Here is an 18276-nt window from a genome sequence, read left to right on the forward strand (position 1 = left end):
ACCACTCCACAAGTAGACAGAAGCAATTAAACATTTGAACAGAAGGAAACTCTTGAGTGATGCAGCTGCTTATATGGTGCCCATGGCCCAGTAAATAATCCCAATAAAGTCATCGATTTAGCAAGCTGGAATTGTTCCCTTTGGTCCAGTGTTGGGCCCTCTGTCTGTGGTTAACAGTAATAAACTCCTGGGAGAAGACATATACCAACCATGATGTCCAAAGCCACAGATAAGGGAACTAATGTACTTGCAGTAGCCCAGGCACACAACTTAGCTACCTAAGGCTAGCAGGAAAACATATAGCCAGAACCTGGAACATCTTCTAGGGAAAGAGAGAATAAGAGACAAATACAGGATCCAGCAGCAAGACTTCTTTTACCTCTGCGATTGTGCTGGAGGTTCGAAGAAGCTCTTCTTTTTCAAGAACCCCCAATGGTAGCAGAGCTGATCTATAACCCACAAGTTCCATATTAACTGCCATGAGATTTAAAAAAAAAATCTGATTCTTTTCTCCCTTATTAAAAAAACAATGTCAGAGACACCCAGTACAATTTGGCAGAATTTACAGAACTGACTCCTCACATCATCTTTTTCTGAGATAACTTAGACTACCTGTTTCCATAATCACCTCTGCAAGGCCAGAGTAAACAGTGGACGTGCCATTTAATCTGAAAGTTTCTTGCTCATCTGATCTGATAGGATTTTAAAGTTTAAGGGAATATAGACCAAAAGTAATAATTGTGCCCTTTAACTGTACCTTAGTTAGGGTTTTATCGTTGTGAAGAGATACCATGACCATAGCAACTCCTACAAAGGAAAACATTGAATTTGGGCTGGCTTAAAGTTTCAGAGGTTTAGTCCATTATCATCATGGCAGGAGACATGGTTGAATGTAGGCAGACATGATCCTGGAGCAGCATCTGAGAATTCTACATCTTGGTCCACAGGCCATATAAGGAGACTGTGTGCCACACTTAGAGTAGCTTGACCATTTGAGACATCAAAGTCTGCCTCCATACTGACACTCTTCCTAAAACAAGGTCCTATCTACTCCAACAAGGCCACACCTCCTAATAACACTACTCTCTGTAGCCCCACCATTCAAACACATGAGTCTTATAGGGACCATTCCAATTCAAACCAACACAAATTAATACAACACATTTTTCCTACACGTTTTTCTTTTCTTTTATCTAAATGGTTTGAAAACCAATCCTTTCTCTGAATTTCTTCTTATTTTCTTTGATTTTCTTTTGAGACATGGTGCTGTTAGGTAGCGGATGCTAGTCTGAAACTCATGAGTCACCTGCCTTAGGCACCGTTACAAGTGTGCCAACAAGACTGTTTGCTTCCCCTCCTCAAGCCATGGGCTTTTATTGATGATCTTCTAGATGAGAGGTTCTCAACCTGGATCACAACTTAGGACTAAAAATATTTACATTATGATTCATGACAGTAGCGAAATATAGTTATGAAGTAGCAACAAAAGCAAATTTATACTGGGGGGGTCACCATAACCCAAGGAACTGTCATAAAGGAGCACAGGTTGCGAACCACTGCTCTAGACTTGATCCTGCTTCCTTCATTTAGTTTAAATGCTCTGTCTCTCTCTAAGGGTCTCCCTCAAGAGACATCTCTCTCTCTACAGCCATAGTCACATTTAAACGCCATCTGATAGCTTTTTTTTTTTTACCTCACAGGGGCCACATTGGATGAGAGTTTCAAGGCTTAATTCCATCTTCAAATCCCCAGAAGCCAGCTTTTCTCTTAAGCTTTCTGACTAAGAGCCAAGCACACTGTCATCCTCCTTTGCTTTAGGCTACAAATCTGACATGTCTAGTTTCTCTTGAGTTTATTGTAAAATCATCTTGTTTGCTTGTTTGTTTGTTTCATTTATTCATTTTTGTTTTTTTTTCGAGACAGGGTTTCTCTGTATAGCCCTGGCTGTCCTGGGACTCACTCTGTAGACCAGGCTGGCTTCGAACTCGGAAATCTGCCTGCCTCTGCCTCCCGAGTGCTGCGATTAAAGGTGTGTGCCACCACGCCGCCGGCTCCTTGTTTTAATAGTCTTTCCTTTTATTATCCACTGCTGTCTTTACCCTGTTTTTTTTTTTTTTTCTTCTAATGTTCTGATAATCTCTGTCTGTATTTGGAGTTTCGAGAAATGTAAGACACAGAAACAGGAAAATATAGCTATGTTTAAGCAATTAACATGTGCCCTTTCATATATTGTTCTGTGGCTAAGATAGGAACAGTTAAATGTGCTTATTTAACAAAAATCCCCAAGTGTCTTAGAGTTTCTATGCTAGAATGAAATATCACAAGGAAAAGCAACTTAGGGAGGAACGGGTTCATTTTACCTTAGAGCTTACAGTCCATTATCCATGAAAGTCAGGCAGGGAACTCAAAGGAAGAATTGAAGGAGAGGCTCTGGAGGGACACTGCTTAGTGGCTTACTCAGCCTGCTTTCCTATACTGTGCAGGACCATCAGCCCTGGGATGGGACTGTCCAAAAAGAACTGGGTCCTCCCACGTCAATGAAGAAAATGGTCCATCGGCCAATCTTTGGGAGGAGCTTCTCACTTCTTCCAAAATGACTGTAGTCTGTATCAAATTGATGTAAAATTAGCCAGGATACCAATACTACACAATCTTGTTCATTTCAGTTCTCTTTTTTCATTTCCTGTACCCTCTCTGACCTCCATCTCTGCACTTTTAGAAGGCTGGAGCTCACATTGAAAAAGAAGAATTTAAATTTAATTCTGCTGATCAATTAAAGCTCGTGGTCTCTGGTGTGCAGAGAACTAGTAGGCTTGGAAAGAGTTAAGCACGGAGGGAAAAATTCAATTGTGACAGAGTTCCTATTTTCTCAGTGCTGGAGAGCATGGAATATTTCTTCCTTTACAATTCTGATTTATTTTCAGCCTCGTCCAAGAACTACTGGGACTTAAAGTAGCACATTGCTCATGGGCCCAGCCCTCTGTGAAGAGCGATCCCTGGACTGCCTCCTTCCTCAGCAATCACTGTTCCATGTCTCAGGGAAAGAAATGACAATCCATCCTGTCCCTGGCTCTTCCAGGCAGAAATGAAGCAGTGCTTCCTATGTTTCTTTCAACTCGGCATAAAATCAGAATCTGCCAGCACAGATGCCAGAAAAGTGTCACGGTGTAAAGCTGAAAGCGGGAGAAGGGTGAGCTTAGGCAGGTCTCCCTGCTGCCTCTGCAGGATATCAGGAAAGAACAAAAAACAAAAAAACAAACGACCAGTTTGAAAAGCAGAGAGAAGTGCACTCTTGTGGACACAGCTTTTGAAACTTTTCCCTGAGATAAAAATGAAGGCAATGTGTACAGGACACTTTAGCGCCCTGCAGATGCAGGGAGAAAACAAAGCCTTAGCAGTCATATGCACTGGTGCTGACCGTGCGGTGCCCTTTATTCTGCACTTTGACCACCTTAGCTGAGAATTGATTCTCCTTGTCTTGGGAATTTCTATTCACCCACTGCAGAGGCTAAAGGTATGCAATTATGCTTTAAGGATGAGGGCAGGACTCTGTGTGAGAGGGAGGAGGAGAAGAGGAGGTAGAGAGAGGGAGGCAAGGAGAGAGAGAGAGAGAGAGAGAGAGAACAGGAGAGGGAGAGGGAGAGGGAGAGGGAGAGGGAGAGGGAGAGGGAGAGAGAGAGAGAGAGAGAGAGAGAGAGAGAGAGAGAGAGAACATAATTACAGCAATCTGAGAGTAGAGGGAGCAAGAAGATCTCAAAGTCATTCTAAGCCATATAGAGAGCATGAGGCCAGCCTAAGCTACACGAGGCTCTGCCTTAGGGAAAAGGAAAAGAACCAATGAGAGAAGAAGAAGAGGAGGAGGAATCAGTGCACTGAGAAGCATAAACTTCAACTTAGAGCTTCAGACCTTTTCTACTTGTGTGGCATATGGCATCACCTGGAGCCTGATGAGGGTTTTATAATCTCAGGCCCAATGCAGTCATGTTGAATCTAGATTGGTGTTTTAAAAGGCTGCAGGTGTGGTGGGGAGGGCAAAGTCTAATGTTCTCTACAGACCAAGAGACACCTTCAAAGATGCCTTGATGGTTTCTTTGGAGCATGGATAAGTACCTCACTACAGTTGCACTTCTAACCATTTTCGAGAGCAGGCATAAACACTTATGTAAAAAATACAAACTGAAGTCTATCTTAAACACTTGTATGCTTTAAGTTTTACTTAATTTTCTGTTCTATGAAGACATCTCACCCAGCCTGTGGAAGTGTCAACCGTCCTTTGGTCCAGGCCATCTATAATCTTCATGCTACTTTATGCTACCTTCTGTAGACAACTGTCACAGCATCATAGCTGTGCTCATATACTTGTCAATTTATGTAATAATGGACTCAAGGAATCCATGCTGGAAGCTTGGACAGGCCAAGAGAGGCTTAAGTTTCTTCCTCTTGGGTGAAATGGTAAAAGTCCGTGTGTGTGTGTGTGTGTGTGTGTGTGTGTGTGTGTGTGCATGCACATGCATACATATATGTGGTTCAGTCCTATATGTGGTTCTTGGTATCAGAATATGTCCCTAGAGAAGAACTGACTTTTGAACTGAAGAGGCACCTTTGCTAAATATTTTAATATTTAACATTTTATGGTTAAATTCTAATGTCTGAAAAACTTTGCCGAGCTCTTTTGCTAGGATGATGTTGGCAAAGAGAGATGGCAGCCAACATGGCTAATCCATTTTAAAAACAGGAAAAATTCAGATATAGTGGTTTTATCACATAGAGTTTTCTTGCTAGTAAAACACTTAGTGGATGTAGAAAGGGCTCCTTCATACTAAAACAGTATTGCCTGAGAGGAATCCACAAAAGGAAACGAATCTAAAAAAGTCAATAAACACTGTGTATAGTTATACAAATACTTTGTTGGCTTCCAATACGTGAATGTCATCTGAGCCTGGAGGAAACAAACATTTAAATGGGTGTTGTGTGATTCAAAGTGAATCTTCACGATGGCATATTTAGTGGTGGTGTAAATCTTGTCCTGAACCCAGCTTCTAGATCTCTTTGTCACTTAAGCACCTTAAAACTAGCTTTCCTTTGAGTCCTGGATTCTGTGCTCTCCACGTGTGCTCTTCACTTTCCAGTCTAATGCAGTTAGCTTGATTAGGCACTTATTGTGCATATTAAGAATCCCTCCAGAACTACTCTGGGAAGCTCTGAGAGATGCACAAATGAATATGAGCAGGTTCCTGCCTTATGGAGTACGACGGCAGGTGCAGGGACTAATAGAAACACAGTGCTTGCCAGATTTGAAGGTCAAAACAGTCAATCTAGCACAATGGAAGGTTATAATAAATTTATATCGTAACTAAATTTTTATACTTAGGTTTTGTTGTCAATCTTTTGAGGCAGGGTCTACTCATAAGGCTTCAAACTTACTATGTAGCCCAGGTTGCCCTCAAACTCACAATCCTCCTGCTTCTGTGCCTAAGTATTGCTAGTGCAGTCTAGCACCACTACTCCTGGCTCTAAAGCACTTTTTTCTTTTTAAACGTAGATGGAAGCCAGGCAGTAGTGGCTCATGTCTTTAATCCCAGCACTTGGAAGGCAGAGGCAGGCGGATTTCTGAGTTCGAGGCCAGACTGGTCTACAAAGTGAATTCCAGGACAGCCAGGGCTATACAGAGAAACCCTGTCTCGAAAAACAAAAACAAAAACAAAAACAAAAACAAAAACAAAACAACCCCCAAAAAACCAAAAAGTGTAGATCAACAGATACGTATTTATCTAGTGTGTATGGGGAACTGAACACAGCCTTGTCCATGTCAGGCAAGTGCTTTAGCAATGAGCTATATGACAGACCCTCTCTAAAGAGTGCCTAAAGCAGGTATTTTTGTGATGTAAATGTTGATGTCTGAGCCTTTAGATGCTGGAATAAGATCCAATTGCTTTAGTTTCAGGCCTCTGCATTGACAGCTCCCTCCACGTGGAATACCAATAAATTTTCTAATTATTGGCTCCTTCTCCACACTTGAAACACTTCTCTGATATCATTAAAGTAGATACCTCAGTATCCAAAAAGACATTCATCTATTGGTCAGTACACATGAGATGCACACAAGTAATCTAATTAATATTTACAGGGAAATGCAAATCAAAACTCTTTTGAGATTTCTTCTCACCCCAGCAATTGTGGCCTTTATTAAGAAAACAAATCATACCAAGTCCTGCCAAAGTTTTGAGGCCAGGGAAATCAATACATGGTTAGTGTAATTGTTAGTGGTTGTAATCAACTGGTCTCGGTGTGTGTGTGTGTGTGTGTGTGTGTGTGTGTGTGGTGGGGGGACTTAATGCCCATCCCACATTAGAGAATTCTTGTCTGTTACTATAAACTTAGTCAAAGCCTATAGTTGGTGATAACATGGGCAATGGGGGCAGGGAAAGCAGGCTTCTGTTATTTCAATTAATTCACATGGCACCAAACTGTGTTATATTTATGCTTCTATTCCTTGCCATATGCTATTCTCAGTCTCGGTCAGATTAGCTTCTCTTTGCAGTGAAAGGCAGTGAATGCAGCAACTCCTGGCTTCTTAAGATGCTGAGGATAAGCAACTGTTGGGTGCTCAGCACTCCAAGGACCCTGTGCCCTCTAAGGCTCAGGGAGCATCACCTAAGAAGAAACAGAAAGAAAGAAGGAGCTGTATGATGGGGAGGGGGGATGCAAAATGTTGTCTTCTGGGTATGACACAGACTTTGCAATGAAAATACTCACAGCAGCTGTTATACACATGGGGGCCTGCACAAATCTGGGCCTGGCAACAGTCATGGATGGGAAGGAAATCCTGGGGGCTATGGTCTCTCAGGAACTACTTACTGGCTATGGGTGAATGCTAAGGAAGGGTGAATCAGTCTTTAAAGTGTGTGTCCACTCGTGAGCCTATCAGGTTCTACTGGAGAGTTCTGTACTCTTTGCCATATAATGGCCCCCATTAAGCTTAGGCATCACAAATCAAGAGCACAGGACATGAAAGTGGGAAAAGACTTGTAGGGAAGAATGCTTGGCGGGAGGGAGCATGAGGGAGAAGTGAAGATGGGGATGAGAAAAATCAGAGTGTGTTATATACATTAGGAAACTGTCAAAGAATAATTCATAAAATTTGAGACTACATTCATGGGGATCCCTTAAAGAACAAGTCTTATTTATTCCTTTACTTCTTTTTATTGTATTGAGAATAGATTTTTTTCTATACAATATCAGCGAATTATAGTTCCCCTCACCCTACTCCTCCTAGATTTATTTAAATGCCACTCATTTGCTTGTCCATTCAACATGCTGTTATTCATCTGCTGCATGCCAGGTACCTCCCTACTGACTCCAGAGTGCAGTGGTTACCAAAATAGACCACTCCTTATGTCTTGAGGCTTATGAATGGGTTGACTGGTAACTGTCAAGACCATGCAAAAAAGTAACTCAGTAATTCAGTATCCAGGAACCAAGAAATACTTCATCTTAAATAGTGATTCGTAACATTGAGAAAACTAGTTAAGATCATGATGGAAGAGGTTCATTTACTCTAGTCCCATTATCTGTCTAATAAACATACATAGAGAGTTTGGCATGTTCTTCATCCAGCCTTCAAAAAATGCTGTAAAAGACATGTTTCATCTGGTGTCCTTTCACAGATAAGAAAATGACAGCATGTAAAGGTTATGTCTTAGACTGATGGGGACTAAAGCCAGATTGAACCTTGCTGGTTCATATCTAGAGTTCATGTTATGACACCCTCTGTCGTACTGCAACCTGTCTCCTGTGAGAGCTGGCATCACTAATCAGGATGCCCATGAGATCAGAATAATCAGCCCTGTTGCATGTGCTAAAAGCCTCTGTGTGACCATGGACGTGAACTTTCCAGCCCATAAGGCTCTGGGCTAGTGTCAGCTGCAGTCTAGTTTCATAAGACAAATGTTTCCTTTCACATAGGTATTAATATTCAGTGAGATATTCAGATCTGAATTTAATAATTCACTGAGTTTGATGAATGCATATATTCATGGACAGCTAATATCAAGATAGAGATCATTGCTAACCCTGAAAAGAAGTCATCCCTTTTACCCATTTTTGGACAACTGTACACATTTTACTTGGTCTGATGTGTATTTCTGCAGCAGTTTGAATTATGAGTGATGGCTTTGATTCCCCATAAATGCCTCAGTTGTCAGAGTTAACCAACAATCATGCGTGAAGGTAGTATCAATCACATATTCTACAGCAAGGTGCAATTGTGGTCTTCTCTGCCCTCTTTTTATCTATGCCATCCATCTCAAACTGTCAGTCATGCTCTGTTTTCACTAAATACACCTGGTTTTACAAACACCACTGACTATCGAGGTGCCCCAGAAAAGACACCAACTCATTTGCCTGTCTGTCTGCGATTTGTAATATAGAGTATCACTATGCACAACTTCGCTAAACAAATGCAGTTGGTCTATTTGTGTAATCCAAATCATGGCACATCAGCAAAGTCGCTGGACACGCTGATAAGACTTGCTATTTCCATACTGATTTCCTCAGGAGGTACCTAACCTGATAGACATGAAGGTGATAAATCAGAATAAATACTAGGTCCATGACCATCAAAATTTAGCATGAATATAAATCCTATGAGAATCTCCCTAAAATGTAGATGCGTATTTCTTTGGTTTCAGTTGAGCCTGACACGTTCTAAGAATCATTTGACATGCTGCTGCTGCTGTCGCTCAAGAAAGAACTAAAGCTGATACAGGAAGATTGCAGGAAAAAAAATTCAAGTTTGAATTAAATACATGTGCAGAAGTACATTTCTCATTAATGTGAAGAACTCTCTTCCAAGCAGTAATACAGGAGAAAGGGCAATAAGTGGACACAGATTAAATGCTTAATCCATCATGGCAAGGCACAGTGGCAGAAGTGGGGTGGTAGAGACACCAAGTTGCTTGCTCACATCGCTGAAGCTCAGAGAAAGAGGGGACTGCTGGCATTCCTCTGACTTTCTTCTTCCTTTTATCCACTCCAGTGTTTGAACCCTTTGGGGTGGTGCCATCCACATAAATCCTCTTTGGAATTGCCTTTACAGACACATCCAAAGTCTGCCTCACTGATGCCCAAGGCATTTCTTAACAGTCAGCCTTATCAATTAACTTTCACAAGCCCTCAACTCCCAGGCATTCAACAGTAAATGGGATCTCAATTCAAAAACCCTGCGTGGCTGGCATAAATAAGCGACTTGGTTAACACAGGTCTTAGCAGAGTGCTAATATGAACTGTCACATTTCAAATGCACCCTATGGTAGAGGACATTTCCTATGGATTGGATCCTGAAAGCTTTTCTTTGCAGAATATCTGATGCATGTACCCACCACTAATAGGGTACTAGGTACTCAGAAGTCCTTTATCACCCTAACCTTCTATAGCTCCAAGGGACTTACATGCTTGATCTTATTATTATATTATTATCATCAAAGAACACCACAAGAGTAGGGTATAGCCCAATGATGAGCACTTTTTTCAGCTTATGTAGAGGCTGAGCTCACTCTCTAGTACTACGAGAAAATAAAACCTCCTTATCTTTGTATTTCTTACTTTGTTTTGCTTTGCTCCTGTCTTCCAGAAAGAAGTGATCAAACTTTGTTTTTGATTAGATATTTTCTTTATTTACATTTCAAATGCTATCCCAGAAGTTCTCTATAGCCTCCCCCTGCCCTGCTCCCCTACCCATTCACTCCCACTTCTTGTCCCTGGTGTTCCCCTGTATTGGGGCATATGAAGTTTGCAAGACCAAGGGGCCTCTCTTCCCAATGATAGCCAACTAGGCCATCTTCTGCTACATATGCAGCTAGAGACATGAGCTCTGGGGGTACTGGTTAGTTCATATTGTTGTTCCACCTATAGGGTTGCAGACCCCTTCAGCTACTTGGGTACTTTTTGTAGCTCCTCCATTGGGGGCCCTGTGTTCCATCCTATAGATGACTGTGAGCACCCACTTTTGTATTTGCCAGACACTGGCATAGCCTCACAAGAGACAGCTATATCAGGGTCCTTTCAGCAAAATCTTGCTGGCATATGCAATAGTGTCTGGGTTTGGTGGCTGATTATGGGATGGATCCCCAGGTGGGGTAGTCTCTGGATGGTCCATCCTTTCATTTTAGCTCCAAACTTTGTCTCTGTAACTCCTTCCATGGGTATTTTGTTCCCTGTTCTAAGGAGGAATAAGTATCCACACTTTGGTCTTTCTTCTTCTTGATTATCTTGTGTTTTGCAAATTGTATCTTGGATATTCTAAGTTTCTGGGCTAATATCCACTTATCAGTACCAACAAGACTAAGCTTATAAACTCTTACCAGTGTATTGACTGAGAAAAGTAGATCTGGATGGAAATCAAGCCTTGGTAGGTACCAACCACATATGCGTATTCACTATGAGCCCCAGAAATGATAAGGTCTTTATTTTCTTTTCTGCTCATGATCAGGGGCTCTACATCCTTCTTCCTTGTCTACCTAGGAACATTGGGGCTTGTGTCTAACCTCTCTCTCTTCTATACTTCTCCCACTTAATTTTTTGCTAGGGATATGTTATCTGCCTGACAGCCCAGACTTAAAGTTTCTTTCCAAACTGTCAAACTAGTCTATTCCACCAAGGTATTCAAAAAAGAAACAGACTTTAAAACTCAGCACATCTAGGAAGACTGAGACACTGTGAACAGCAAAGCTGATTGCTTTTCTTTTTAATGTAGACTGCCCTCTCCCAGGTAATTTAGATTTCTGAAGTCAAGCCTGGCATTATGTTATGACATCCCACATGTTATGACATTCTACATGTTATGACATGCACTGTTCTGATGAACAGGCACAAAGATTTGCAAAGTCTCAATCACTGAAAAAGCTATAATAATAAGAAAGTACTGTGACATTTATTCAATAAATTCCAGTTACTCTTCTATCCCATGTTTATGGTTCTATATGATCAAGAGTAAGCAGAATATTCAGAAATTACAAACTCACATTCTGTCCTTCTGAGTATCCCAGAAGGATTCTATAGACCAGGGAAGGTGCTCGCCTTTCAGCAAACAGCTTCATTTTTAGTTGTTCACCTTCAGCTGACTGGGTGCTTCTCTCTTCATTCCAACCCTTTGAGTAGGAAAAATTACTACCCATATGTGACGGGGAAAAAAAACCAAGGTCTAACTCTACTATAAAAATGTATAACTCTATGTCTTAGATGGATCTTCAAGCTGGCAAGAACCAAGAATCAGATTTGCTACTGTGGCCTTATTTATAATGCAGTATTGACAAGCACATTTCTAGTAAGTAATTGCATGCACAATAATTGCATATAAAATGGCCACTGCTATAGCAATCCATGATCTATAACGCAAGAGCAATGGCATTCTTACTTCAACACTGAGACAATGAAGTTAGGTCCCTCAAAATTATAAGTATTTTGACAGATTGGTTCTATATACATTTAATTAAAGAGTAAATTATTCTTTGGAAGAGCTGGTTACACTCTAATACTATTGCTTCCATGAGAAAGCATAGCAATCATTAATACTTTGAGATGCCTTTTATTGAACAGGCCATGTTTTGGGTCTGAGAATCCAGACATTTCTGAACATATAAACTCATTTAGCTTTATAAACCCCATTACTAAAGTAGATGTCACAGCAAAGCTCTACGTGTCACATTAAAGCAGCCAAGCACTGTATTCAAAGTGTTACATGCTGAATTTTATACACCAAAACAGCTTAATTTCATTTTCTAAAAGACTAAAGTCCCATTTTAACATCTTCAATTTTCCACATGAGCAAGGATGCTTACATAATCATTAGCTGCAATAATCAAGTCGAAATTGCATTAATGAAGTTTTGTGGAAAAATACAAAATATTTTATATACAGTGAGTTTTTTTAAATGGGTCTCTTGAAGCTATAAGAAATATTTCTTGTTCCTCATGTCTTCTCTGTAGGAATGTAATAAAACAGGGCCCCAGACACTGGAGAAGCATGGAATCTGTCTCTCTCCAGAAAAAGTTATAATTGTATTAGAGTCAAGCAATAACTCTAGAGTCCTCAGTGTTGTATTAAAATCCAGATATATTTAGATAAGAAGTCACAGATAAAAATTGCTGTCCAGTAATGAAAATGTGAAGTTTTTTTCCATTATAACACATTTTTTTTCAAAATTTAATGACCATCTTTAAAAACATACAAGGCTGTGTAAGTGGTTTATAGTAAATAAATAATCTTATATTTAAAAAAAAAAGGCCACAGAAGCTTTATTCAGGTCCATCAGCCCATAGCTAAGGGAATTATACTCCAGGAAAAATTCCTATGCAATTACTGCTGTGGAATGAATGTATGGCACTCCTAGTTCACATTATTATAGCTGGAAGTGGGGCTTTGGAGAGCCAATTAGGATTAGATGAGGTCTTAAAAGTAGGATGTCATGCTGTCATTATAAGAAGAGTCGAAAGACCCATAGTGTAGAGTTCTTTGTCAACCTTCCTCGTGTTGTGGTGACTGCCAACTATAAAATGATTTTGTTGCTACTTCATAACTGTAATTTTGCTACCATTATGAATAGTAATGTAAATATATGTCAAGAGGTTGAGAACCATTGCTATGATATCCCATGTGACATTATGAAGCACAAAAAGATGGCGGCCTCCCAGTGCTAGTTCGTGTCCTGCCATCTGATATCCCTGTTTCTACCAAAACAAATGAAAGTAAGCAAGCCAAGTAGGCCAAATAAACTCCATGTTCTTTAAATTCTACCTGTATTTCATTATAAAACCAGAATGAGGACTAAAACAACTCGGTATTCATTTCTGAGGTCAACTACAAGCAGATCTCATCCTCTGAAGCCATGCAAACATGGATAGACATTGTCTACTTCCTGATACTTGAGGGAAACTGAAGATGGTGAGCCTCATGCTAGGCTCTAATAAAGCTGGCACATGGTTGGGCAAGCAGTCCCACTCAGACTGTCATGGAATCAAGGTTACTATATCTTACAAAATCACAGGAGCTGGTGACAACATATGACATTGATATTATACATCTCCTGGCAGGGATCTGTTGATTCTAGGTCAGGGTCAGAAGATGAAGAGAAATCTACTTGAGCTACAGAGAAGAAAAGATAAACCTAGTTCTGACAGTCTTCATAGCCAACCTCAGCAATACATCTGACCTGTATAGAAAATGAGGATGACTTCACCAGGGGTGTGGCCCCAAGCCAGGCTGAAGCAGGAGATCTACTCCCAGCTAGTAACTGTTTATGGATGCCATGATCCCGCCAGGTAATCTCTGATCAATATCTTAGTTGAAGTGGTCTAGCAGGCTTGGTTTTCCGAGAGAGATGGGTCTGTGGATCCTTCCTGTCTACACTAAAACACTTTGCTGCAGACATTATCATTCACTAATAGGAAATGGGCTTATAGAATTTGACATATTGACATTTTTTACCACGAGAGTTTCTGCTCAGACATCCTGTCTCCTTGCAAAGTATAAGTGACCCCATTGGGAACAGAGGATAAGAATTAAATTTCAAGTCAATTAAAGAATCTCATTACAATTGGACTGTCCATGAATTCACGGGCATTTTTATTATGACTTATTAAATTGAACTGTATCTACGTGTTTAACTCTAAGGTGAGCGCTTGTTAAGCAAGAACTATGCTGTAGTTCTCATACAACCCACCAGTCCATCAAGGCACTTTCCAGTTCCAGCATTTATGACAGTTCATTGAAATACTGGGGGCAATGGTCTCAGAAAACACAGGAATTCTCTGATTTCTGTTTCTTTAGCTTTTGGCTTTTAGTTTTCAAAACTTTATAAGAGTAATTCTTAAAGTCCTGGCCTTTATGAATGAAACCTGGCATCCATCCAAACCTTCATCATTCACTACAGAGAAACACAGTCAGACATGAATTCAACTTGAGATGTTCCCCAAAGCCAGACAGCAATGTGTACCACGTAAAAAGGTATATTTGATCCCCTGTGAAGGAAGCAACAGGTCAACAAGCAACACAAGCCGCTATGCTCTCCACTGGAAAAGATTTAAAGGCAGCTATGGAAAGGCTATGTGACTCTTGTAGCGAATATTTTCAGTATCAAAAAAACTGAATGCATTGCTAATGTTCACTCCTCCACAATAAAAGCAGGATCCCCAGTGTCTCTGAATGGGTGATTAATTAGCAAATGAACATTGCTGGAGGGCAGGGTTTCTCCAGCTTTCAGGAGCACATCACTTTGCCAGGAGATGTTGTCAAAATGCACATTTTGAGTCAGTACATTTGGGTAAGAGTCAAGATTCTGCAGTGCTAATGAACTCCCAGCTGATGCGGGAGGCCCTTGCACAAGGCCAGATGCGAAGTGGGAAAGCTGAAGCTGCCACTAGAAACTCACTTCCTTGATCACAGGTGTCAGGTATCAGAAGCTCTGTGCAATATGCAACTAGTGACTGCTGAGCTACATAGACAAAGAACATTTACAGTGGTGTAGAAAGTTCTTTGGCTAGAATTGTTTGAAATGCTGGGCAAGGGGCTGAGATAACACTACTTCTCCTTGATTGCTGTTTCTTTAGATATTTTTTTCTCTGTTACTTTCTCTCCATTTCCCTTACCATTTTAAGTCCATGCACTATCAAAACAGTATGCTTTTCACAACTCATTCCTCATCTGTTTAGGCAAATTTGATGACTTATAGATATTAATTCACAGATGGCTTGGGGAAAATACATTGACTTTGCTTGTAACTTTATTCTCGGAGTCTTCTTGTAGACATTATTGTAATAATATTTGATTTTAGTAACTAAAAAAAAAAATCAGCATTTATCCCTTACTAATGAAGTCTGAGGAAAAAAGACTCTTCTGTTAAAAACAAACAAACAAACAAACAAACAAACAAAAAAACAGATTTGTTTTTGTTTCCTACTCATGTTCTCCCAACTACTTTTCTGTGAAAAATGATTCTTTTTCTGTCGCATGTAGCCAGTTACCTTTGTGGTAGTTGAAAATGTTACTCACTTTTTTCAGCACTGATTAAAGGGTAACAATCTTTCTGGACAAGAAAGAGATACCCACATATCAAGCATATTACAAACTATTTGATGGTAGTTTAATGACATTCAGTTTAGAAAGCTACAGCTGGTGGCATGCTACAACAGAGGTGACACTTATGGAGGTCACAGGATGCCATTCAGTTTTTCTACATTTTGAGTTTTTATATCTGATTGAAGACAGGGAAAGGTTTTAAAAACTGAAAGATGTAAAATATGTAACCACAACAAGTGAAAGTTCTAGAGTTGAACTGTATGGATACCGTCTTTTGCAGAGGGGCACTGGTAACAAATACCTTCTCTGTCAATCCTTCCATACTCAGCTAGAGCAACCTTGGAGCATCTTTGAAATTAGCGACTCCAGGATCAGCAGGAAAGTCAATAGAATCCTTGGCTGATTTCCTATGTTTGGTAAACTGTGTGTCATTACAACTTTTACAATTATAATAACTTGAAGTAGAACTGGAGAGATGGTTCAAGTTCTGTTCCCAGCAGCCAAGGTGGCTGACTCACAACCACCTGTAACTCTAGCTCCAAAAGATAAAACACTTCTGGCTACCTTTAGCACCTGCATTCCTTTACACATGCACATGCATGTGTGTACACACCTGCATGCAGACACAGAGTTAACCTTAAAAATCAGCAACTAAATAAAGGTAGACTGTTCATAAATTGATACATAAGTGGCTACAGAATACACACCAAGTTCAATAAAGTTAAATACACTGTGTATATTTCAATTACAAACATGCTAATAAAAGGAGTAAACAGGCTGCCCTATGTTACAATAGCACATCCACCAGCAAGGTATAAATTGCAAACTTTGGGTACGGATGTATAAAACCTGATCGATTTCCTACTCTTACTGAAGTATAAATTAAGGCAATTTTTTTTTTACAAAAATACTTGGCCCTAATCAACACAGAATTCATTGACTTGGCAATTATATGCCTGTACATGTGTTCCAGCAGGAAGCATGAGGAAGAATACTAAAATCTATAGCATGGTCTTCTCGTGGCTGCTGTGACACTGCCACCCACTCAGTGGCTTAAAGTAACAGAAGTTTATTTTTATAATTCTGGGGGCTACTTGTCATACCACAAAGTTGAAATCTAGCTAAACAAATGAAAATAGACAGACACAGAAAAGTAATAAGAATTTATGTCAAATTATTGGCTTATTAATTCTATTATTTGTAGATGTCAAGTGAATAGATCCATCTTTTGCCTTTGACATAAATAGGAATGCACTAGGTCAAACACATCTTCCATCACCCTCTGTCTTATTCCTCAGCATTATCTTTCTCATAGCTCCATCACTCTCTTAAATGACTATTCATTTATATATTCCTTATTGCCAATGACTTCCTTAATAGCCTTGAAGATCCATATGGTCGAATTCATATCTGCCTGTCCTACAAGATATGGAATTGGGTTCTTAAGTTTAATATTCAGAGGGGGCTGTGATCTCTATATGTATGTCTATCTACATTGTGACATATGCCATACAGAGCCTGAAACACGGCAAGCTCCCAGCAGTCTCTTTAATTCTGTGCTGTCCGTACTTGTGGCAAGAATCCTTACATGTAGACAGTTGAATGCTATCACAGGAAACTACTTCCTAGTCCTGCAAGAGTCCTGATATGCCTTGCTTCACAGGTCAACCATCATATCCCTGTATTCTTATGGCTTCTGCTGATTTACTGGGACCTTATAGCAGCTGGGAGTGCCAGTGATCTCTCTCCATCAATCTGTGTATCACTAAAATGCTACTTGACTCTAAAAAACATTCAGCATCTCTTCAGTACCCAACACTGTAGAAAAATATTCATAACTAGATTTTTTGATAGTAAATCAAAATAATATAGCTTATATTCGGAGTCTTTGTCAAACTAGAACATGAATCATGAAAATTAGTAATGAAATTACATGACTATCAACAGTAGAAAAACAAAAATACCATATTGCTAGATAGCTAGATATCCACAACTCTTCAGTGTCTTGAACAGGCAGCGATGTGTGTGGCATCAGCAGACAGAATGACGAATGTGGGTAATTTGTCTCACATGTCACAGCTGGGTAGTGGCACGGCTGAAAATAGACTCTTTTAACAGTTGACTTTTTAACAGTGTGATTTCAGCTACTTAGAAAAAATGCTAATAAGCCTAGGGGTGTAACATTACACAAAGCTAAGAATCACCATTCCAAGAAAGTGCCGCGTTCACTCACCTCCAGATTCACAGGCAGGATCGTCACTTTCAACCAAGCAGTATAATAAAACCAAGCATCTGATTTTAAATAATTCAGGTAAGAAACCTGGTCCAAAGAAGCAAAGTATTGTAATTTACAATTTTCAATGACTCAGAGCTGTGGCTCTCAATCTGTGAGTCATAACCTCCTTGGGGGTTGAAGACCCTTTCACAGGGGTTGCCTAAGACCATCAGAAAACACAGATATTTACACAGATATTACTCATAACAGTAGCAAAATCACAGTTATGAAGTAGCAATGAAATTAATGTTATAGTTGGGGTCACCACAACACGAGGAACTGTATTAAAGGATAGTGGCATAAAGAAGATTGACAACCACTGGCTTAGAGCATCCATTTCAGGTTTTCGTAAGCCTGTTCATTCACAAAGGCTCCATAGCCCACCGAGCTTCGCTATAAGTGTCTCATATCCACAGGACGCACTTTTCACAACTAATGAGCCAATGCTGATTCACTGTCTTCTACCTATAGCCCATGTGTTTCCTCAACTTGAACCCAATGCCCCTTATAGGTCTCAGAGTCCCATTCAGGAAGCTATCACCTTTAGCCTTTATCATATCTACCTGGGCATCTCCATACTGTGCTTTTCAGTCAGGGATTAGTGTTTCCCTTGAGGAAGAACAATTCTAAGATTCTTAGAAAACATAGCAGGAGAAAAGATAAGAGGTCAGAAAGAGAATTAGCTTTCTGTGGCCTTCCAATGGCTTTCAGTTCCAAGTACTAAGCATGACCAGGCACACTTTAAGGGATTGCTTTCTGAGATGGACATATGAATGGCCCACCATTATGGAGCATTTCAACAATTAGGTCAAATAGTTAAAAATAATACTGAGATCATAGATAACAACAACAACAATCTGCTGCAGCAGCAGCAGCCGCACAGGCAGTGACTATTTTCTGTGACCCACATGGTGAAAAGAAAGAACAGA

At 40.1% G+C, this 18276-nt stretch overlaps 1 protein-coding gene across 2 annotated transcripts in view; it reads right to left on the reverse strand.

Moving 5' to 3' along the window:
• Positions 1 to 18276, reverse strand: part of Plcb1 (phospholipase C beta 1) — a 694761-nt gene that overhangs the window by 447303 nt on the left and 229182 nt on the right. The window lies entirely within an intron of this gene.

The sequence above is a fragment of the Mus caroli genome, unplaced genomic scaffold (assembly GCF_978045245.1).
Source record: "Mus caroli unplaced genomic scaffold, Mus_caroli_1 scaffold_2, whole genome shotgun sequence".
NCBI lineage: Eukaryota > Metazoa > Chordata > Mammalia > Rodentia > Muridae > Mus > Mus caroli.